Here is a 23,474-nt window from a genome sequence, read left to right on the forward strand (position 1 = left end):
CTATCTTAGCCTTAGTATCTGCATTTTCAAAATAAAAGCATTAATGTCTAGCTCACCGAGTTGCATTAAATAAGATAATACATATGAGTGCTTAGCACATGGTATTTCTGGAAACACCAACATCTCAAAAAGACAAAATACTAACTAGAAGAAGAGGTTTGCTCAAAGAATCTAAGCAAGAGGCTGAGGCTGGGTCCTTTGTGCAGAGAACAGAGAAAGCAGTCCTAGTCAGGCAGGGTAGAAAGGAGAAATATATATATATATATATTTTCCTGTATCTTTTGTTTTATTGGCACATTATAGTTGTCCATACAGAAGGATTCATTTTTACACATTCATGCATGCACACAATATAGCAATATTATTTGGCCACTGTCATTTCATAGGATTTCCCCTTTCTATCCCCTGTCTGCCCCTGACAGTCCTTTCATCGAAGAGGTGAGAGTTCTATTGATAAGTCCTGGGCTTCCCACAGTCTGTGTCAAATGCTATCCAGTCTTTGAGTAGAGAATAATTGGTTTTGAGGACACCCTATATAAGCATTTTTCTGGGTAGGACTTTGCTTTCTGGAGAGAAATCTGCTTTTTCCTCAGGGCTTGGAAAGAGAACTTGAAATTGAATCAGATGCCCTCATTTAATAGAAGAGGAGACTACTCCAGAATGCATCCTTATCCAACCCCATAAGTTACTGAGCCAATCCTGTCACTGAGGTTCCTGATTCATGGCCCCAGGACATCCATACCACACATCACATGCAATGCCTTGTGAAAAGAAAATGGGGGGCCGAGGGATGGGTGAAAATGAGGCCAAAGCAGGCTGTACCCATCTGCTTTTCCTATTCTACAACAGCAGTTTGCAACGTGAGGCTGAGGGTTATGCTGGCAGCATAATAGAAAACACAAACCTTAAAAAGAGGGGGACTCATGTGACAGCAGGTGCAGGGAAATTAAAGACACCACAGAGCCCACATTATGAACACGTAATGATAACGTGGGCGTCTGCTTTATCTCTCTGTGGAACATTGTGATGAATTATTACTAAAATGGCGTTAACAAGGAGACCTATTTTTGCCTGACAAATTTCAACAAATTAGAGGTGGGGGTTTTTCACTTTTCACTCTGGATGTTGAGAATAGGTGAAAAGCAAAAGTGTAAATAATACCGGTGCTTTTCATACACTCATAAAAAAAATGGAGGGAAGACAAAGTTTGAAGCAAAACAAGCAAGTTTGAATAAAATTAGCTTCAGAAGAATTGTTCTATATTTAGCAACATACCCTCACTTGACTTTAATCCTGGAAGATAAATTTTATATTTTAATACAGAGGACAGTGCATTTAATGAGGCTCTTTCTCTATCAAGGAATAGATTTCCATTCTCAGAGTCCTGACTTGAACTCTGAGGGATAGATGGTATTAGATTTATTTTATTTAGTGCTTTTATATGTTTTAAATTTAATTCTGTGTTATTTATTATTTTCTTCATTTTTATTTGTTCTTTTTTGTGTTTATTTTCAATGTACTTTATTTGGTCCACAACATTTTCTTCTGTCTTTACTAGTCAACACTGAAGAATTAGGAGGCTTAACAATAAATTTCAGACCTTGTCTTTTGGAAGAAACTAGAAAAATCAGAAAGTCTTAGGCCCACACTCCAAAACAGCACTGAATCTACTGCAGTCAGGGAAAGCGGACCGTGTACTGTGTGAGAGCTTCTCTCCCAAGCCTTCCTCCTAACCGTCCCCAACCCTCTTCACACATGGTCTTTTCCTCCCCTGCCTCAAAACACATTTCAATCTACTCTAGATCTATCCTGTTCCTTTCAAGAGAGCATAGTTATATCTTCTTTTCACTCTTTACTTACTGAATTTAAACCTAAATGAAAAAGTCACAAGCAGACAGAAGGTACTTTACAGAATAACATATTATTGAGTTTCTACAGCAATGACTTTATCTTTTTTATGGTGTTTTCACCATGTTTAGCGATTAAATGTTTAGTGTCTTCAGGAGAAAAAGCAACTTGCGAGACCTCTGTCCTTCAACTCCATATATCTTCATTTCTGCACCTTTTCGGGAAAGAAAAAGCATATAACATATGTCATCTAAGAATGTTAAAATAATTAGCAAGGATCACTCAATTATTTAGAGATATAACTGATGTCACAAGTTTCACAATCATTATTATGGATACTGAAAGAAGAAAGTCAATAATAATTGACTGTTGATGGTATTGTGATACAGCCACACCATCACTGACCCCCAAAGATGGGTGTGGTATCTAGCACAAGAAGGGAACAAGGTCTGTTTGCTGTGTCTTGTAGACCCCAAGAAATAGAGCTGTCCTTTCTTCAGGTCTATGCTAGCAAATGTTTCAAGATCAAAGGACGCCGCGCTAAACATGGAAAGTTGAACTTCCTGCCAAACAAGGTCTGCATCTGCACCCCCCACCTCAGCCAGCTTCTTGATCATGAAGCTCTCCTCCAAGTCGCCCAAAACTTCCAGGATGGACAGAAACAGAACCATGGGGGGACTTCCTTGTTCTCTAACTCTGTCTTTCCTCTCTTGAGTCTTCATCTAAAGGAGACAACCCCTTAGGCTTTTGCACCCTAATTATTCACCATATTAATAGAGCAGAGGCTAGCTAAGCCCTCAGAGCCTATGAAAGGAGGGATGTAGATTTTCCTGAGACACCTTGTGTGGGTGCCTCCAGAACCATGTTTTACAGGTTTCTAACTGTTCTATGCCCTGGGAAGTTGACCCTTATTAACTGTAGCCATAGGCTCTCTTGCCACTGAATTCCTGAACTTTGTTCTCATGGTAGCACCAATGGAAGACCATAGGTAGGAGGAAAGGGAGAGCCAGGCATTTATGCCCCCAGATTTTTCTCTGCCAGATTGCTATGGGTTGGTCACCTATCATTCAAAAGTGCTTAGGCATTACTTTCTAAACAGCTACTCTGGAAAGCTGGGTTCCAGCACTGGAGGTCACTGTTCCTAGTCCTGGGGTCCTACACGATCCTTAGTGTAGTTTCCTTAAACCCAAATAGTTCCTTTGCTGAACTCTCCTTAAATTACCCAGTGGAGCTGTGGAGTGTCTTACCTACTAGGATTCACATGTGTACCAACAACATGGGAGCTGAGTCAGTGGGATGCTGTTCACTGATTACATTGTAACCTGGTTAGCTTTATAATGTGGACTTTTGGGAAGCCCTGTTTCTTGTTTGGAAAATGAAATATCCTGAAAAAAATAAAAAATGTAATTCTGCTTCTGTACTTATGAAGTGGTTTGGAAGTTGGAAGGCATGTATAAATTCAAACACTCACTATATAAAAATGACTTCATCAGGCTAGACATATCCTCATAAGCTGAAATAAAATTTGAAAAGATCAGAGGTCCTGGGACCATGAATCAGTCTTGCCTACTGGAGGATGGGTACAACTTGAACTTCTGGAAAAGGAAAATTTATTCTAATAATTTAGTACTGGGCTTGCTATGATTCCCAGTATCACCTGAGAACATGTTAGAAATGCAAACTCAGGCTGGGGGTGTCGTTCAGTTGGAGAGTGCTTACCTAGCATGGCCTGTATTCCATCCCCAGCACTACAAATTAAAAAAAAAAAATAGAAAAGAAAAAGAGGGGCTGGGGATGTGGCTCAGGTGGTAGCACGCTCGCCTGGCATGCGTGCGGCCCAGGTTCCATCCTCAGTACCACATACAAACAAAGATGTTGTGTCCGCTGAAAATTGAAAAATAAATATTAAAAATTCTCTCGCGTGCTCTCTCTTAAAAAACATCTTAAAAAAAAAAGAAAAAGAAAGAAAGAACAGAAAGAAAATAAAAGAAATTTAAATGTCCCAGTCCCACCTACAGTTCTACAGAATCAAAAACTCAGGGGTGGGTGTGGGGGAACCTCAGGGGTGGGAGCCCAGCACTCTGTGTTTTAACAACCCTCCAGGGGATTCTGATGTACACTGAAGTTTAGTACCACTGGACCTGTGAGGTCACTATAACAACAAGCCAAACATCAGGAGTCTAGGTAAACATCTGGCATCAGAGGGCCTAATAAAGAGTGAAGAGTTCAAGAGCAGGTGAATTCAAAAACAAAAAGGTTTGCTTTGGAGAGCTCTGCTGTCTGGAAATAGTACCAGGACTCCTGTCAACAGGTCAGAGCAGGACTCCAGTCCTTGTAGGGTATGTGAAGAGCAGGTACAATTAAGTCAGTACCCTCAATATTCCAAGGACTGTGGGCTAAGCAGCCTTGGGCATTGGAAATAAGAAATGTAGGATCCTTATGAGGACTGGGATCCTCGTCCATCTGGGTGTCTGAAATAGCCACAAGTCGAAGTCATTAGGACTGAAAATGGGGGTGAGGACTTGAGAAGCATTTTGAGTGACTCAAATGTTTGGGAAGTGAATATTTGTCTAGAGTCTTCTGAGTCTGTTGTGATTCAAATTAGGGCTGGTCCCCAAAGCCACAATGTAATTATTTATTCTAGTGACAATCAAAAGTAGGGGAAAGGGGGTGCGGTGGGGGTGGTGGTGAGTACAACAGCAGGGCCTGACCACCACCTCTCCACACCAGTCACATGCAGGTCCACTGGCTTCCTGGTTCAGATCATTATTTTTCAAATTAACTTGTGTATGTAGACGTGTGGTTTGTTCAGTCTCCAGTGTATGGCAGTGTTTTTTTGTGCCCAGGCTTCTGGTGTATTCCTCCCTCAACAGCTATTACAGAGTTTAATACAGAAACTGCTGGAAGGCAACATCTCTGCTGATATCCGGGAAAGCTGAAGATTATTGAAGGGCAGAGGGCGGCTGGGAGCAGAGGCAGTGGGCAGAGCCTTTAGGGGCAACAAGAAGAGGAGAGGCATGTCTCATATTGGGAATGTGGCAGAGTCCAGGGACCCACAAAAGTGCTGCCAGAGGTGGCATGACCCCAAGAGGAAGGCCCAAGTCACAGTTAATGAGAAGTACACCTTCAAATCATTTAGAGCTCTTGAGAGAGTCCTATGCCCCTATATGGTCAGGAAGCATAGCTCTGGATACTTTTTCTGGAGTGAATGAGCCTCACATAAAGCATAGCTTCCAGATGGGTAACATAGTCCCCTGCTAGGAAATCAGCATGCAGAGGCCCACCCCAGACCACCTGCTTCAGTATCAGCTCTGGGGGCCTTGCTCATTCACCAGCGCCACAACAGGTATTTCCAGTGCTGGTAGCTTCTAGGCTTCTACTCAGAAACACTGAAAAGTTGAAGCAAAACCTACAGTGTTCTCCTCAGACTCAAAGGAGGGTCTCTTCCTTGAAAATAAGAATTCTAAATACGACATCCCAGTTCTTTGTTTCTTTAGGCCCAGCCACTCACCTCTCGAGGAGCAAAGCTGAGAAAACTTCTTCTGTTGATTCCAGAACCCATAATTTTCTCTCTCCATCCTTTATTATGAACAAAAAAAATATATATAACTAGTGAACATTAAAGCAGACATATCAATTTTATAGTCCATATAAATCATTCACCAATGACATAATATCCTAAAGAATAATGGTACTACTGCTCCTGCATTATTAATTTTTACTTTAATTTTTCCTTAAAGTGAGTTGCCACGGTACACTCTAAAAAATGTAAGTATTAATGTCTATCTTTTCTCCTACATTGTGAATGCCATAAGAACAGGGACCATTCGTTGTGTTTAGTCAAACTTCATATTTGATACCAAACATGTTTATGTCTTATTATAGATTCATGATAAACTATGTGTAACTGACAAAGCCCTAGAGGCAGATAATGAACATTCAGAGGTAGTATGTATCCATTTAATTACCATTACAGAGCAGCTGGTTATTTTATATATATCATCTTACTGCACTCTAAAGAGGTCAAGTAAAAGTCATAACTAGCCTTGAGTTTTTATCATAACTTAAGAACTTGATTTCACAAGCCATGATGCAGTTTCTGTTACACCCCACTTGTTCAGTGTTAGGGATCTGGCATCTCTCGAAGCAACTGAGTCTCCTCACAGTGGTTCAAGACTCCAGGAAATCCATTGCTTCTACAACACCTTCTTCTGACCATAGAAATTCCCTTCAAAAAGGATGCCTGGTGTTTGGCTGTCCCTGTATAAAAATACTCCTACATGTAAGGTGATTCTAATTTCCACTCGTAGTATCATTCCTGCAAGTGGAAGAGAAAAACCCATGTGTGGTCTACTAAAAGGCAGGTTGTTTTTACCCCAAGAATGCCAGACTGTCTCTGCCAACCAAACTCTGAGGACACCAAGGGTAATTTTCCAAGCTGAAATTATTTCATCTTGCTGGAAAGTTGTTTCTTCAGCATAGTTGTATTCTCCCTGGGAGCACTTCCAGATTCAACTTAACACTTGTAAAAGCCAATGAGACACAGAAGGAATGTGATTGATTCTGTCACTCTGTTATTCAATTGAATATTCATGCATTCAATCAACAAGCATTGATAAACATTCTGTGCATGTTGATAATAAAAGGATTTATTCAGTCATTAAAAAAACATTGATATAGCATCAAATACAAGAGAGACATGTGATAAGAAGTTCATCTAAAAGGAGTGATATTACCTCTGATCTCTACAATAAAACTGGGAAGGTTGAAACATGATTTTGAAAAGGTTGAAAAACATTTTTGCAACCCCTGAATCCTGCTTGTCCATAGTTCACTTGTTGACATTTGAATTAATCTTAGTCATAGAAATGCATATACCTACATCTTGGATGTGACTCATCACCATCTTTATTGATATGTAAGTGTCCCTTGGCTACATGTAAAGTTACGCTAGTTAAAAGACACATCCACTGTATCTGACATAAGATCTGATATTTTAAGTGTGATGTACTATCTCTTTGTTTTACTGAGGCTTTGTAAATCCTGATGCCAATTATATTAACAAAAGTTTACTTCCTTCCTGCTCTGCTCATTAGAGCGCAGACACTGATACAAAAGAAAATGCCAACTTCCAGCAGGTTTTTAAGTGAGGTATTTTTGCTGGGACCACTTTAAACAAAGACCAAATTTCTCCTGACCTTTCTTCCCGGCATCCTCCTGAGATGGAATCATACACTCCAGCTGATGATTCATTATAGATTCAAGTCCAGGTGGAGAATAAACTCAAGCAAGAGATCAAACCTCATTACAGTTATACCTGCAAAAAAGAGTCACAGCAGTTCAAGGTCTATTAGAAAGGCTATGCTTGTCCAAAAAAATTTATCTTTGGGCTGAAATAGGGCATATGAATTTTTAGTCCATAAGTACCTTAAAATCAGAAAACTCAATTATATACTCCTAAATTAAATGGTTGCTAAGTGGCAGAGAATTGGATTTTGATGTTTTAAAACTTCTTGCCAAAAGCTTTGTAAAGCATTTTAATATTTTTTAAATATAGTGGAAAATATAGCATGACAATGAGACCCAAGTAATAAATGAGAAGTCAATTTGAATCCAGCTTTTCCTGCACCTTGATAACACGTCCTTGATTATGGGAGACACTCTGTAATAGTTTTAAGCTGATGTTTTCTCAGTGGATGACAGTGATATTATCTCTTTCAAGAAGGAGTCAGGGAGTCAATTTAATGACTCTACTTCTCTCATTAAGTTCAAATAATGCACCCTTCCAAGGTTGGAGGCCAACAAAAACTCTCCTTCTATGTCAGGCAACGGAGCTATAGCCAACCCCTGAGGAAGTCGGTATCCTCTCTGCTGCTCCCATTTCCTGGATGCTTAGAGCCAGAGGGGATTATTCCTTTTACTAATTCCCAGCAGCTCATGCCTTAGGAAGAGTGAAGGACTCGGGAGGTTTACTGCCTTGGGTTTGGAACTCATCACTTTCTAAATGTGTGGGCCATTTTCTTGTTTATGAAGCGAGGATAGTTATTTGTGAAGGATGAATGAGAGAACACGTGTCAAGTGCCCCGTGCATGGTAGACAACCAATACAGTGAACACCCAGAGAGTGAGCCCAGCCCAAGACCACCCACTGCCATTCCCAGGAAGATAAAGACCTTCCAGGTAGGTGACTTTCTCTCACCCCCATACGGAGAAGCAAAAGACTTGTTTGAACTGTAGAAATAAACACTGAGTTAGAGAAGATGCGTGGGAGATCAAGGATATTTTCACATCCTAACAATGTAATGGCTAGATTTTCTATCCAGCACTATGGCTTTTCTTCTTAAATAATTAGTTTTTATAATGATTTCTAATATGAATTTGCTTATTTAATGGAAATACAATGTGCAATTCTTTCTTTTTTTATTAACACTCTGAGGAGCAATAATAGTCAAAGCTTGGAAAGCTTATTAAGACTAATACCCGAATGTGGTTAAATGCATTAAAAAGCCTTAGTAAAGAATATGCACTATTGATCCCATTCACAGCCTCAGCTTTTGCAACAGCCCCATTAAGGTACAGCGTGCTATCAATGCAAATTAGTCCCCAACGTGTAGCTTTCCTCCATTTAAAATGAGGCAAACCTGAAACGGAGGCTGAAATGTGCTGGAAACTGCTGAATAATTATAGCTTGTTTTTAATTCCTCTTCTTTCCGTGTTTACTTACACGGGATTGTCAATGCTTCATATCTCATGTGTGAGCAACAGTTTTTAAAATGGGCTAATAAAATAAAATACACTTTTAAAATCTATCTTAAAAATTGTTTTATCTTTCTCCTTAGGGTCCCAATGCAGACAAATAACAGACACTTAACTAAGTGTATTCCTGAATCCTCATGGTCTGACATTTTGTTGAAGAAAAAAAAAATGTTGTATAGACTATTCTTCTCTACCAGAACCAACCAACCTCTCTCCTGAGGTAATTATTCTGTTTCATTCCCCAATAAGCAGCCCATCAGAAATATTTTTAAGCATCTTCTGCTTCTCTAGAAAGCACTAGATACAATTTGTTTTTTCCCCTCTGCAGCTTTTCTTATCATGAAATTCACATAAGAAAAAAATAAGCCATTATAAAGTGCATTTAGTATATTCGAAATGTTATGCTACCCAAATCTCTATTCGGTTTCAAAACATTTTCATCACCCCAGAAGAAACTCTTGGTACATGTTAAGCGGCTCACCCCAGATTCCAGTCTCTGGTAACCATCAAGATTTGATTGCTTTAAAGCTGCTTATAACAGACTAGATTTAGAACGCTCTATGTCTTTACCCTGGGAATACTAGTAATGAACTGGAACAATTAATAAATATGGAGATTCCCAGGTCTCTGCTTAAAGAAGCCAATACAATTAGTATTGGAGGCCATTTTTCCAGTTCTCTCAACACAATGAAGAACTTTCTTTATCCTTAGTAAATACCTTTCGTCTAATAGGTTCACTGAGATGAAAAGAAGAGAAGGTCTCTTTAAGGTGTTTCATCTGATAGACATGGCGAAATAGGTGCACAGGAGAGTCAGTGGGGGATGTTTGGAGGATGTGATAAGTTCTATGCAGGATCAGAGATGTGTGCAGAGAGGACACAGCTATTGGAGTATCATCTAGGGAAGGAGAGAGGGAGAGAGGGAGCTAGGAAGGAAGGAGGGAAGGAAGGGAGGGAGGAAGGGAGGAACAGATGGTATTCTGTACACGTGTGACCAACTTTTGTTGGAAGAATAACTGGTGGCACGTTTATTATCAGGGGAAATGAAGAAAGATGCCAGTGCAGCTGGTGGATTGGGTGATGGGGAGATGAGGTGTTTCTTGACTGTTGTCTTCAGCATTCTCTCTGTGGTGGAAGTCGTGACTTGCTGAGAGTGGGTGGCAGGTATGTGGGAGTGGGTGTGGTTCCTTACAGGAAAGCAGCAGAGATGGGAAGCTACAGAGGGTGAGGGCAAGCTTTCCAGAGCAGCAGAGCAAGTTTGCAAGGCTGTGCTGAGGGTATAAATGAGGGCGATCCTGGTAGAGTAGGGGCAGGTCCAGTTCCACTGGTTGTAGACTGCTCTCAGTAGGCTCAATACCTCAGTACAGCCTGGAGGAAGCAGGTGAGAAGCTCATTCCCAGTGAGATTGTGCCAGAAACAGAGAGGAGAAAGGGTGTGAAAGCATTTGAAAAAAAAAGAAAACAAAACAAAATCAAACTCTCTCAAAAATACAGGGAACTCAAAGAAAAGATTTGCATCATGGATAAGAATGATGGAACTGGTGAGATATTTTCCCCATTTGCCCCAGTAGCTCTTTTATTACTTAGCTCCATCAAAAATATCCCCTTCATAAGGGGTAAATTTTTAATGGATTTCAAAAAAATATATACTTATCATGAAAAGACAGTGCATATAAAAACTAACACAATTAGGTTTAAAAAAAGATGAGAAAAGATGTAAAAGTAAGTGCTTTGCTCACTAGCAAAGAAATTAAGATTCCTGTTGAAAATGGAACTACATTTTTAAAATAAAGGGGATGTGTTGATATTGCATATCAATGTGCCTTTTACTCTTATTGTAACTGAATCTCCTTTCCCTACACATGTACTTGAGAAACCTGTCCATGACCGAGTTCCCCAAGATATTCCATTCACAGCAAGCACCTTAGTATCCCTGTAATTTCTTCATGATGCTTCTTTGCTCAGAAGCTACCTAACAATTCTGTTCTTGTTAAATAATTAACAACAAGCAACTTATTAAGCTCTTATGCCCTAATAATTTACTGTTTGAAAATAATGTGTATAATTTGAAAAAAATATAATTTCTTAAGAATTATCATACATTTTACTTTCCTAGTTATTAATCATAAAATAAAAGCAATAAACAGAGTCAGATCCGAATTGGATGAGTATCAACAACTGAACCACTGATACTTAAGCTCAGTACCCTATTCCCTAAAAGCAAAGAAATGTAACTTATTCTCCTCTGACAGTTCCTGAAATGATTTCTAGATTCATGAAACTCTGGGGTATAAAAATAGTTACAGAAAGAGAGATTAATCTTTCAATCCCTTCACTCATTTCAGTCCCTTCCAAGGCTTTAGAAAAAACCTTTGAAAAGTGTTTACACGGTTATATGCTTTTAATAATTAGTAAAAGTAATATATTTTTGCTAAGTTTCTAACATCTTCCAGGTAGAAATTTCCCAGGCGTAGTGGTACAGCAGCTCAGGAGGCTGAGGCAGGAGAATTGCAGATTCAAACTCAGCCTCAGCAACTTAGTGAAGTCCTAAGCAACTTAACAAGAGTTTCAAAATTAAAAACAAACAAACAAAAAAAAAAACCGACTGGGGATGTGGCTTGGGAATTAAGTGGTGACACTGAATTCAATCTTTGGTACAAAAAAAAAAAGGAAATAAAGAGAAAAAAATTTCCTCTATTAGACTTTTGCAGCCGTTGGAGTTGCAGTGGCTACATCTACAGGGAAGTCCAATTGGGGATATCTTTATTTGGTTTTACTGGTATATATTTATGTGACTCATGGTCACTTCCATGTTGTTAATGTCAGTTGTCCTGGTGTGGGAGTCACTTTAAGGGTGTTTTTACAGCCAACTCATACAGCATCGTGACATCGAAGGGCAGGGCCAGAAGTCATGTCACTATATGAGTATTCTCTATGGTGCTGGACACTGTAAATTGGCAGTGATAAAGAGGACACAACTTTTGTATCATATGGAGCTAGAAGCTGTCTGTAGAGAGTTCTTCAATCATCAGATGTTTAAAATTTAAAGTGGAAGTTCTCCTGGTATTTAGTTATGAGATAGAAATTCTCTTCTGTTAAGACTTACTTGATAATGAAGTATGTGTGATAATAAATAGAACATGCTTCTTTGCCTTTCCTTTTTAAATAATTATTAGGTGAAGTAGCCTTTATCTGATATCTTTTTGTAGAACACAAATATTTAGCAACACCACAATAGAGCATATATCTCTGTAAGAGGCTGAATGTTTTATTCATCTCAATTATCAATAAAAATTTTCAATCAGGTACTAGTAGATGACTAAATAATCTTTCTATTTTCTTAATGGAAAGTGATTTCAAAAGTTATTATTGTATGAAGAGAAAACTCAGAGGATGCAATGAAAATATGTAGGAAAGAAAGTATTATAAGGGTATATCAAGCAATTAATCATAAATAATATATATCTTTTATGGATTGTGTGATATTTGAGATATTTGTCATATGTTTACACTGTAATTTGTTGAGATTTATTTTCTAAATCTAAACATGTTTACTTTCATAATTACATTTTTATACTTTTTCATAAAGAAGATCTATAGAATTATAGAATCCTGTAGTTCTCACAACAAAAAAAAACTCAGGTCCATTTCTGAGGACAAGCATCTCCTTGGAATGTAATGTCTCAGAGAAGGGTCAGGAAAACTAAATGTCTTAATCCAAAACAATGTAAATAGGTTTTGAAATAACTTCCAGAGAAATCCTCACCCATGGTGCAACCACTGAACCAGATTCATGCAGAGGCCTCAGTGAGATTCAGAGTAGGTGGTATTGCTGGTATCCAGCTGGGTGCTCGCCCTGAGGATCCAGTGTTCCATGGGTAACATCATTTTATCTGCTCCCCCTAACCAAATGGTCTATAGGGTAATTTTAAGACTTTTTTAAATAAAGAAAATAAATCTACTTCTCTGAAATATTGCTCATTCTCTACATGAAAATCAAGGACCACAATTGCCCAGCAGTGACAGATAGATTGGCAGGTAGGTATGTAGAAAAGTAGAATAAAAGGTGGATGGACAGATGGATGGATGGACGGATAGATAGATAAATAGATAGATAGATAGATAGATAGATAGATAGATAGATAGACCAAACAACCAATGTATGGATGGGTGGATGGAAGGACGGACGGACGGACAGGCAGACAGACAGACAGATAGATAGACCAAACAACCAATGTATGGATGGGTGGATGGATGGATGGATGGGTGGATGGAAAGGTAGATATATACAGATACAGACTATTCAAAAGATAACTTGGTCAGACGTTAAATGTCTTTATCTTACACGGAAGTAAACATTTTCTCCAAATTCATCGCAATTCCACAGTTCTGATTGCACACTGTGTCAGGAATACTCCATTGCATTAGCCAATCTTAGTGACTATGAAAATGCACTTATAAGCTCTGCTCTGGGAAAACAAACAACTGCTATAAACCTTCAATTGTGTCATTAAGGGACAAAAAGTTATGGTCATAGACATTATTATCACTCAACTCAAACAATAAGCTAAAGCTTTTGAAGAAGGAAGGTCAAAAGGATTGCGGGAGAGGAGGAATGAGGAGAAGTGGAGAGCTTGGGGCTGAGATGACAGCACAATCAGAACAGAGCTGGAAGAAGCTGGTGAAATCACAGGAGAGGGGTCCACTCACCTGCTCAGAGCCTAGACCTAAAGGGATCTGCATCTGGAGTTCATGTGGTGCCCAGAAGGAGTAGCTTCATCCTGTATCATCATCCAGAGGGTTTCTAGAGGCTAACATGGAGTAGTGCCGCTGGAATTGATGCTCTTGTGATTGATACGCTTCAATTGTCTCAAGTTCCCACTGTGTGGCTCTAGAATATGCTGTGCTTTCTTCTCTAGAGTCTATCTGGGGTCTTCCTATTAGAGAACAATCTTGGAAACATCAGGACAGGGGATGACTCTGTCTATAAATCTGACTCTACACAGTGAGGAGGGTGGGAAATGGGAAGCAGGCACACAGCTCCCTGACTGCCATTAGTCTGAGCAGGCACGAAGGAGAATGGAGAAGACCAGAGAAAGGGTGTGGAGGAAAAATGGAGGATGTTCAACATACCAGCCTTCTTGTGCTTCTTACTGACATCAGCCTCGGAATGAAGCTGATGTTGTAACTTTCTAAAACATTCTCTTCCGGGGCTGGGGATGTGGCTCAAGTGGTAGCGTGCTCGCCTGGCATGCGTGTGGCCCAGGTTCGATCCTCAGCACCACATGCAAACAAAGAAACAAAGATGCTGTGTCTGTCGAAAAGTAAAAAATAAATATTAAAAAATTCTCTCTCTCTCTCTCTCTCTCTCTCTCTCTCTCTCTCTCTCTCTCTCTCTCTCCTCTCTAAAAAATAAAAATAAAAAAATAAAACATTCTCTTCAGAGAAAAAATTTGTCCTCATTTTAATAATTTTAGAAATCAATTCAGTGCTGGTACAATTTTTCTACAATAACATCTTGTATCTAGTCTCCTGGAGTTGAGAAGAAGGAAGGAGAGTGGATCATGGCCTTCCAAAGGTCTGGCATGGTCTGCCTGATCCCTAGAGCAGTTCTGGGGTAACACACAGAGAGAGGGTACTGTCACCAAATCCACCTTTTCCCAATTTGGGATCAACTTCTTCTAAAGAAGCTGGTCTCTCTTTCTTCTGGTTATATAATGAACATGGTTGATTTGGGCAGGCTACATTAGTCAAGGTCTCATCAAGATAACAGTTGCCATAGTCCCATTGGACTAACTGAGGATGATGTAATGAACTATTTCCAAGGACATGGGCAGGATGAAGGGAAGGTCCATTGGGTAAAGCAGTGTTCCAGAACAAGGAACAGAGCTGTCATCACACCTGCACCCAAAGGCACAGTAGTAGGGGTGTCAGAACCAAGCAGAGACGTTCAGAGACAGAGCCACCTTGAGAGGAATTGTGAACTTGTGTTAAGAAATGTGTTTAGCACAACTGGTCACCTCATAAGCACTGGACTAAATACTGGCAGAGGGGCAATGCATTACCATGCTCCTTAAGACCTGTGAGGTGCATTTCCTGGATTCTCTGTGAGACTCTCCCTACCTGAAGATTTAGGGATCTGAATGAAATCAGGATTTTCTTGCCTTGCAAGGAGGCACTGGCAACCAACAGTGTCTTTCCTAATGCCTTCTTCCTTCCTCTGATTCTGCCAGCAAAATAGGACTGCCTCATCAGAACAGGCTGCAAGACTTTTGTAATGTCAGCTCATTTGGAAAGCTCTTGGAAAATGGGTCACTGTGTGCTTTCTCCACAGAAGATAAAAGAAGAAGAAAACTGAGGTAGCAGAGACAAGTGACTTGACTCTCTTAAACTTTTGCATCAGCCTTTGACTACAAATATTTTATGCCAAATGCCTACTAGTGTGAGACTAAAGATGTCCAGGATCTTGAGTCAATTAGAAAAATGGCCAAGGACATAGAGAACTAGTCAAATACAAATTAATAGATGAGTAAGAGGAAGTCTAGTAGAATAAAGAGGGTGGGGGGACAGAAGAGGAGAAAAAGGAAAGGATGATGAACTGAAATGGATTTTTATGCATGTATGAGTTTGTCCAGGTGAACCCAGCTACAATGCAAAACTAAAAACTCTAATAAGATAAAAATACTAATATTTAAAATAAAATGGCAAAGGGTATTTCAAATTTTGTGTTAATTATCTGCACATCCATGTTTCGTAAAACCTCATGAGCAATTCCAAGTGGATCTATAAGGCATCCATGTATGCATCTATATTAAAATATATATGAAGACTAAATTAGCTACCCAGTTGGTTGACATGATCTCCTGAATGTGTCTTGCCACTGAGTCACCTTATTATTCAGAATGAAATGCTGTAAATTCCTAGGAATACTCAAAATTCCTACTTGAATAGTGAAAATCTTACTCATATATTCTTACTGAAATCAGTTCCTTTGTTTTGTAGTATATCAAAGCTATTTTATTAAAACTTAATATCAGGGCTGGGATTGTAACTCAGTGGTGGAGCGCTTGCCTTGCCTGGGTTCGATTCTCAGCACTACATAAAAATAAAGATAATATGTCCATCTAGAATGCTTGACTCACATTGCACAAGGCCCTGGGTTCAATCCCCAGAACCTCCAAAAAAAAAAAAAAGATTTAAGCACAAGATCATTTGTTTCAACATTCTTTTCAATAACAAAAGATTGGAAACAAATTTGATGTCTGTTTACAGGGGATTAGTTCACCCATAATAAAATATTATACAACCATGAAAATAAGATATTCTTTATGTAGCTATATGAAATGATTACCTAAATACAGTAGTCAACAAAATTGAGACACAGAAAAGTATTATAGTCTTTTCTATTTAGGAAAAATATTGATAAGATTGAACAATTTATATTTCTTTCTCTGGAAAGAATCCCAGATTCTGGTGATGTTGATTATCTCTAGAAAGTTACTGGTTAGCTAAAGAATAAGAGTGGGAAAGTAATTTTTTTCTACATAGCCTTTCAAAGTTTGAAACTTGTGAATGTATGTATTCAAAATAAATAAATAAAAATTAAATATTAAAAACACACACAAATAAATAGATATAATGTGTCCATCTACAACTAAAGAAATTTTTTTAAAAAATTGAATACTGGGGGCTAGGGATATAGCTCAGGTGGCAGAATGCTTGACTCACATTGCACAAGGCCCTGAGTTCAATTCCCAGCACCACCACCACCACACACACACACACACACACACACACACATACACACACATAAAAAAATTGAACACCAACTACTTAAAATATTCAAATTGTAAATTTTCTGCTCTAAATATGACTATTTTAGCAAGTGTTCCTGCATTTTTAAGAACTCAAAAAAGTTACTAAATGGCATAATATTAGCACAGCTCATATTATGTTTAAACTTGCCTTGGACTAAGATGCTAATGCTATAGATATTATGTAGCAATGATGGCCAATAAATACAGGTCACGGGTTCTGGTGTATGGTGTACTTGACATTTTCCAGGCATATTCTCATTCAATTCTTCCAACAAGTCTGGGAACTAGGCCTTCCTAGTAAAATTTTAAGTTATGAGGTAACTTATTAGGAAGATTAAGTTAATGTTCCATGGTTATTTTTATCTTACATTTTAAAATAATATATTTTAATTGTCAAATTTTAGTTCATTTTTATAAGGTTGAACCAAATACTTTATATCTGCTGAAGGTCATGGATATTAGAGATATGATTCACTTAGTTTATTTAGACTAGTAGAGCCCTTTGGCTATTAGAGCCCTGGATAAGTAAAACAAATACATTGGAAGGGCACAGAGTAGCTCAGAGTCCAAGGTGAACAACTGGATCACTGGTTAAAATAAAAAAAAAAATAGAAGAATTCCTTGTATACAGGATGCAGGAATGGATGAACCGGTTTATTCAGAAAAAAACAAAAACAAAAAACACAGGGATAACCAGCTCCAACCACTTCCTGTGCTCATGGCTCACAATTTGTATTTGTGAGGTTGAATCTCATTGTCATAGCTTGGCTTACATGCCTTATTGTCTTTAAGATTTGATTATTGGCACAAAATGTGGGAAGGAGTAGTTCCCTGTCAGAAAAAGGAAGGTACTATTTCCAGAAAATGGACAAGTGGGTGCTGGGCTGGCAAAATCACTAGATGTCCAGAACAGAGCTGGGATTCAGACCTAAGCCTCTAAAATCCTTTCCTCATAACCAATTTCCTACTTCTTGCTCCAGCTAGTCATAAAAATCCCAATGGAGCAAAATGAGATAGTTATATGATGACTACCCCACAGGACTTGGCACTGATGTGTATGAATTCAGTGATGAAACCAGCAATCAAAGAAAGGCCGTAAAGTCCAACAGCAGGTCTTGCTAGTGCTTTCAGCTTCTTGTCTGCTGGTCTCCATCTCGAGGTGGCCAGCTTGCTGGGCAGTGTGTTAGCAGCCAGACCAGCGTCATCCACCAAGTCTGGGACGGGTGAGTTGTCTGGGTTTTCAGTTCAGCTTCAGAAGTGCCTGCTTCCTATTTCAGGCAGGTTGACGTCAGAACATTGACATTTTTGCTACTATCAGTATCACCCAGCAGTTTCATTAACGCTTGGCTGTTTCAGTATTAGCTCTGGGAGACAAATCTCAGTGTACATCTCGAAAATTCCAAGTTCCTTTTTGAAGTAGGGATTTGTTTTTTCACAGAACTTCCATGGTTTCAATGAACATGTAAAGAAAGAGACAATGTAGGTTATAAAATTATCTTTTTAAGTTAGAGATGTATTTCAAATTATAGTCACCTGAAAAGCTTTTCGATATTTTACTATTCTCTTTATCCAACCTCTTCATCCTTTGAAGCTGTAAGGTGTATTATTTTGAAAGAATGTAAGGCTCCATTTGTTTTATTTTGTTTTGGTTTGGTACCAGGGATTGAACCCAGGGGCACTTAACCACTGAGTTTCATCCCCAGCCCTTTTTATTTTGAAACAGGGTCTCCCTAGGTTGCTTAGGGCCTTGCTAAGTTGCTGAGACTGGCTTTGAACTTGTGATCCTCCTGCCTCAGCCTCCTGAGCTCCTGGGATTACATGTGTCATTGCACCAGCTGAAGGCTCCATTTGAAGCTATGAAACAGCCTTCTTTATTTCTTTTAAAATAATGTGTGTGTTTTATCCCAGCTTGGTCCTGGTGAATAAAATAAAATAGAAAAATTCTAGGGGGAAAAAAAAAAGAAAAAAGAAGGGAAGGAAGAGAAATGAAGGGAAGGAAAGAGGGAGGCAGGAAATAAAGAATCATCTAAGAATTATTCTTTACTATCACTTATTGAGGGCACAGGGTGGGGTACATGTCTGTATACCCAGTTTTATTTTATTGGCAAAGGAAGGTACTGCTAGAAAATAAACAATGTAAATAAAAGGGAAAATACCAGCTAAGCCATTGATTCAATGGAACGGACCCTGGCAGTGCTGAATTGAAGAATTTAACAGGTACTAAATTTTTATTTTTAAAAAGGCCTCTGAAGGCTTAGTTAGACTTATTGAGATGAGGGGCTAAAGACATCACTAGATCTTTACTGTAGGGCACCAAATGCAGTTCTACTGTTCAGAGCTATTTGACAAACCAAATAATACCAAAAATTACCTCAGCATGCCTCAGTTTTCTCACATGTAAAATGGGGTAACAGAGCCACCTACTACATAGCTCTGTGGGAAGAGGGGGACAGAGAGAAAAAGAATATGTATGTCTAAGGTACTTAGCATGTGCCTGAGATTTGCAGTATTTTATCTCAGATTCAGATGCTAAGGAATCATAAAAATTACATTGTAGGAATAATACCTAGTAGAAAGATTCATTATGAAATGGAGTATAGTGCATAAGTCTAATTTTAATTTTTAAGATATATACCTAAGAACTAGGGGTGTAGCTCAGTGATAGAGTCATTGCCTAAACAATGCACAAAGCCCCAAGTTCTATACTCAGCACTGGAAAAAAGAAGAAAGACAGACACTATACACTATACCTATGTCTATCTAGCTATATTTGCCATTTGCATATTAACAAAGGAAGCACAGACAGTGTAGTGTTAATAGTGGTTAGCTCTGACTGGTAGAGTTATCTTCATGTGTTTGGATTATGAGTGATATTTACTTTACTCATTATGTTCTTCCATATTTTTTCAAATAAATCTAATGAACTTGACTGGTTTTATAATAAGGATAAGACATTATAAATGAAAGCTGTCTTTAAAAAAAATGGTTTCTTCTAAGTAAGAAATTTGATGTCAAGTAGAAAAGGGCCTTTCCATTTTTATGATCAAGATCAGCAAAATCAGTAGAACTTCAGAGGTACAAAAATTTCTGAGGCTTAGTCCAAGTATCTGCAGTGTAAGAAAAATAACACAGGATTCAGATTCAAGAGTATTTAGATCTTCACTGCAAAGCAGTAATTGTGTGGCCTTACATAACAACTCAACATCCATAACCTCAGTTCATTTCTAAGTTCAGGCTGCTTGATTCCTGATGTGGGGACAGATAAAGGATATACAAAGGTAGGCATATAGGAAGAATTTAATAATAGTCTCTCCATCTTATAAGCAGTCCTTTTATTATCTTATTTATTAAATTTAAAAATTAGAAAAATTTTATATACCTTCCTACCATAAAGTGGAAAGTAAGAAACTCATGAAAGCAATAAATAACTCAATAATCTATATTCTTTTTATTAGTATATGAGTCCAAAGGGCAAGAATGAACCCCATTTTTAAAAGAGACTATATCTAGCTGATCTTTATTATAACTACTAGCATGTGATATAAAAAACTGAATTAAGGGCAATAATTTTAGTTTAAAAATAAATAATAGTAATTGTACTACTTACTACGGGCCATTCACCTTGACATGACAGGGATTATTTCCATTACTTTCATGTCTCATGCCCATGCAGTCGCATGTATCTAAATAAATAGGAACAAAAAGGAGGAAGAAAGAAGTCACTCTGATGTTACTTGTTCTCAAACCTTATTACCGGAAGCTGTGCTTCTCAAAGTTGTGTGTGCATATGAATCCCCAGGGTGTTTGACTTGGCAGGTCTGGAGTATGATCTATAATTCCATATTTCTAAAAAGTACCCAGGTGCCTGGTGTGGTGCAGGCTTTAATCCTCATGACGTAGGAGACTGAGGCAGAAGGATCACAAGTTGAAGGCTAGTGCTGGCAATTTAGCAAGACTCTGTCTCAAAAACCAAAAAGGCCTGGGACTGGGGATGTAGCTCAGTGACACAGTGCCTCCGGGTTCAATCCCCAGTATGGGAGGGATGGGGGGACACTAGGTGAAGCTGATGCCACTAGTCCATAGGCCAATTTTTAAGTAGCTGATTCTAAAGGGCTTTAAATGATTTAAATGCTCCTATATTAACAAATTACATAAGTTGAAGAAGAGAAGTTTCTCATGATTTTTGTCTCTCTCTCCAGCCCCATATTGTTTTTAATGCTTCCATATTTTTCTCTTTTTGTTCCTGCTGACTTCTCTAAATTCCATCTCCATTTGGTAAGCTTCTACTTACCCTTAAGATTGATCTCAAAAGCTATATCTTCTGGGACAAGACCTGCTCAGTGTATGGCTATAGCCAGGTCCCTGACAAATCTCCATGTGCTAAAAATATAGTTTCTACTCCCATTAGTTCCTCTTCCTATCCTCATTTGACTCATTTGCACAGTACCCATCAAAGAGCCACAAAGAGCTTCTTGGTTTGAACAGGATGGATTTAGGAGCATGCTCCTTCCAACCAAGCATTTCCACAGATCCACAGCTTTTTGGAACATTGTTAAGAGGGACCAGTGGTTTTTTTAACCTTTAATGTTTGCATAGTCCTTTGAGTCCCTCCAGGATAGCCTACCTTTAAAAACACAGGTGATCAAAAATATTCAAATAACACAGTAACATTTATAAGAGCTGTATTCTTTAAAGCAGATAAAAATACCTTCATGAAGCTAAATCTCTTCTCCATCTACCAAGGGCAAAGTCAAAAGCACAGAAGGATCAGGAAGGTGACACAAGTCAAGGTGGTCAGTTGGGAACAGTGTCCTGGTAAGACCCTGACCCATCTAAACAGGGCAGCAGCCAGTCATCTTCCCATGAGGAAATGCTGCTCAGGGTCTCCAGATCTCCCAGATGCCAGATATCCCGATTTTTATATGCAATCTCCTACATCCACAAATCCAATTTTTGGTTGTTGTTGTTTAAACACAGAGCCAAACCAAACAAATCTATGGGCCAGATGCAGCTGGTTGGGGGAGGACAGAAAGGAACATAAGATTTTCTTTTTATGTTTGTTTTAAAATGACTCTGCCTTTGAATTAATTTGTAGGTCTAGCCTATTGAAATCAATTAGAGGGGAGTATTCAGCTTACCAGTGTTTCATAGTCTGCTCTCAGCTTCTCCCTCAAGCTGGGATGTGAGTGTTAAAGTGCTGTCTTATTCTAGGTGCTCTCAGGCCCCATATGTGTAACTTATATACACGGCCAAAACAGCCAAAGGCATCTGGGAAGCCAGGTTCTTATATCTGCATCACCTGTTACTCTATTGTTTGTCCTAGCTTTCCCATGACACAAGGATTCACAAGACTTGGGTGAGTGCATCTGGCTGTGATCCAAGTCTACATGGGCCAGGAAGCATCTGATTCCCATTGATGGTGTAGCAACCTCCCAAGGCAGGCATGGATGCAAAAGACTTTAGACAGATTTAAGAAATGCCAGAAATAAATCTATGAAACTTCCCTACATTGACCAATAAGAAGGGACGGAAAATTAGAAGCTGTACCAGAAATACATTTCACATCATTCTTAACCAGCAGTTGTCTTGAAAATCAAATGAAGGCTCCTATTAAAATATTATAATCAAGATGCCTAAAACACTCTTTTTATTGCTTCCACTTTTGTGATTTTTCCTCCATTTTTATCTTTTTTTTTCCCCCAGATTGGAAAACAACCACCAAGATATCTGAACCAATGGTTTCATGTCTTGTACATCCTGTCATTCTTCTTACAATTCAGCAGAACTTCAAAAAACATTTGTCAATTGAACAAACAGGTAAATATATTATTTTATATCACATAGGCTAGAACAACGACCTTTTTTTACCCTAGTCTATGCTCTAGGAAACAAATCATTATGTTCAATTGTTGCATATAACAATGAATGAATAACAATGAACAGAGAAGCAAAAAAAGTGCCTTCTGATCATTCAGAGGCAATGTAAAATTTCAAGCATAATATTTGTCACAAAAGTGTTAATATGTGATATTATGAGTATGTATAATAGGAGGATTTGATCTAGTGTGGGAAGTCGGTGAAGGCTTCCTTGGGGAAGAAATACCTTCGCCGAGCTTAAGGATGTATAGAACTATTCATTAGGAAAGAAGATCAGAAAGAACAGCCTAGGCCAATCCAGGCTAGCAAATTGTGGTCTATGGGGCAAATTCAGCCACATCCAATCTTTTACATACTTTTCTTTGGTGATTTCAAACTACAGTGGCAGATTCAAGTACTTGGGACAGAAATGGTATGGTTCACAAAAACTAAAGTGCTTTATAAGCCCGATTCTAGGCAGACTGAATAAGAAGAAAGACTGAATTTGGCCAGAAAGAAGACAAGGAGTAGAAATGACCAGAGGAAGGCCTTTGTAATCAAAACAGGCAGAGTAAGGTGAGAGACAGTAAGCCGGAGAGCAGGAAGGACGGAGAAAAAGTGGAAAGGTGGGATCAAACCCAGGTGAAGCCTCAAAGACTATGTTAAGGAGTTTGGGCTTTGTCTTAGTAGTTATCTGAGGCAAACCGGGCATGATGGCACACACTTGTAATCCCCATGGCTTGGGAGGCTTAGGTAGGAGGATCAAAAGAAGTAATTTGAGGCATTGGAGTAGTTTAGGCATGTAGGGGATAGGAAAGGAGTGGCACGGTCAATATGATTGCTTTCCATGGGGAGACCACTGAAGCCACACTATGAAGAATGGATTGAAGGAAGACACATACCCATTTACGAGACTTTAACGAGACCAATATATGGCTCAGGATAGGCTAACTGCTGTAACAATCCTCAAATTTTTGTGATTCACTGTGGTAAAGGAGAATTGCATATTCCTGTAACAGTACAGTGTGGGTTGGTGGGTGACCCTCCCTCCTCTAAGCTATCAGAACTCTCTGTTCGACCAGGAGCATGTGTGGGAAGAGTACCAGGGTGGTGGTGCAAAGGTTTATTTGGACCAAGCATCAAAGGCACACACGTCATCTCCATTCACATCCTTGGCCTCGGTCTGCATTTAATTTGCAG

The 23,474-nt window shown here is 38.8% G+C and overlaps 1 long non-coding RNA gene across 7 annotated transcripts in view; it reads right to left on the bottom strand.

Moving 5' to 3' along the window:
* Positions 1–265: 265 nt before the first annotated feature.
* LOC110598610 (uncharacterized) overlaps positions 266–23,474 on the bottom strand; it is a 92,288-nt gene continuing 69,079 nt past the window's right edge. For 2 of the 7 annotated variants that reach the window (XR_013424843.1, XR_013424842.1), the window contains 5 exons: positions 20,026–20,101; positions 13,735–17,858; positions 7,047–7,165; positions 5,360–5,427; positions 266–2,062 (listed from right to left, as the gene is read on the bottom strand). This is a non-coding gene — a long non-coding RNA (uncharacterized LOC110598610). Of the gene's footprint in view, positions 2,063–5,359; positions 5,428–7,046; positions 7,166–13,311; positions 13,539–13,734; positions 19,526–20,025; positions 20,102–23,474 lie in introns of all 7 variants that reach the window. The other 5 variants (XR_013424841.1, XR_013424840.1, XR_005732997.2 and 2 more) reach the window with 4 other exon arrangements.

Source organism: Ictidomys tridecemlineatus, chromosome 8 (assembly GCF_052094955.1).
Source record: "Ictidomys tridecemlineatus isolate mIctTri1 chromosome 8, mIctTri1.hap1, whole genome shotgun sequence".
NCBI lineage: Eukaryota > Metazoa > Chordata > Mammalia > Rodentia > Sciuridae > Ictidomys > Ictidomys tridecemlineatus.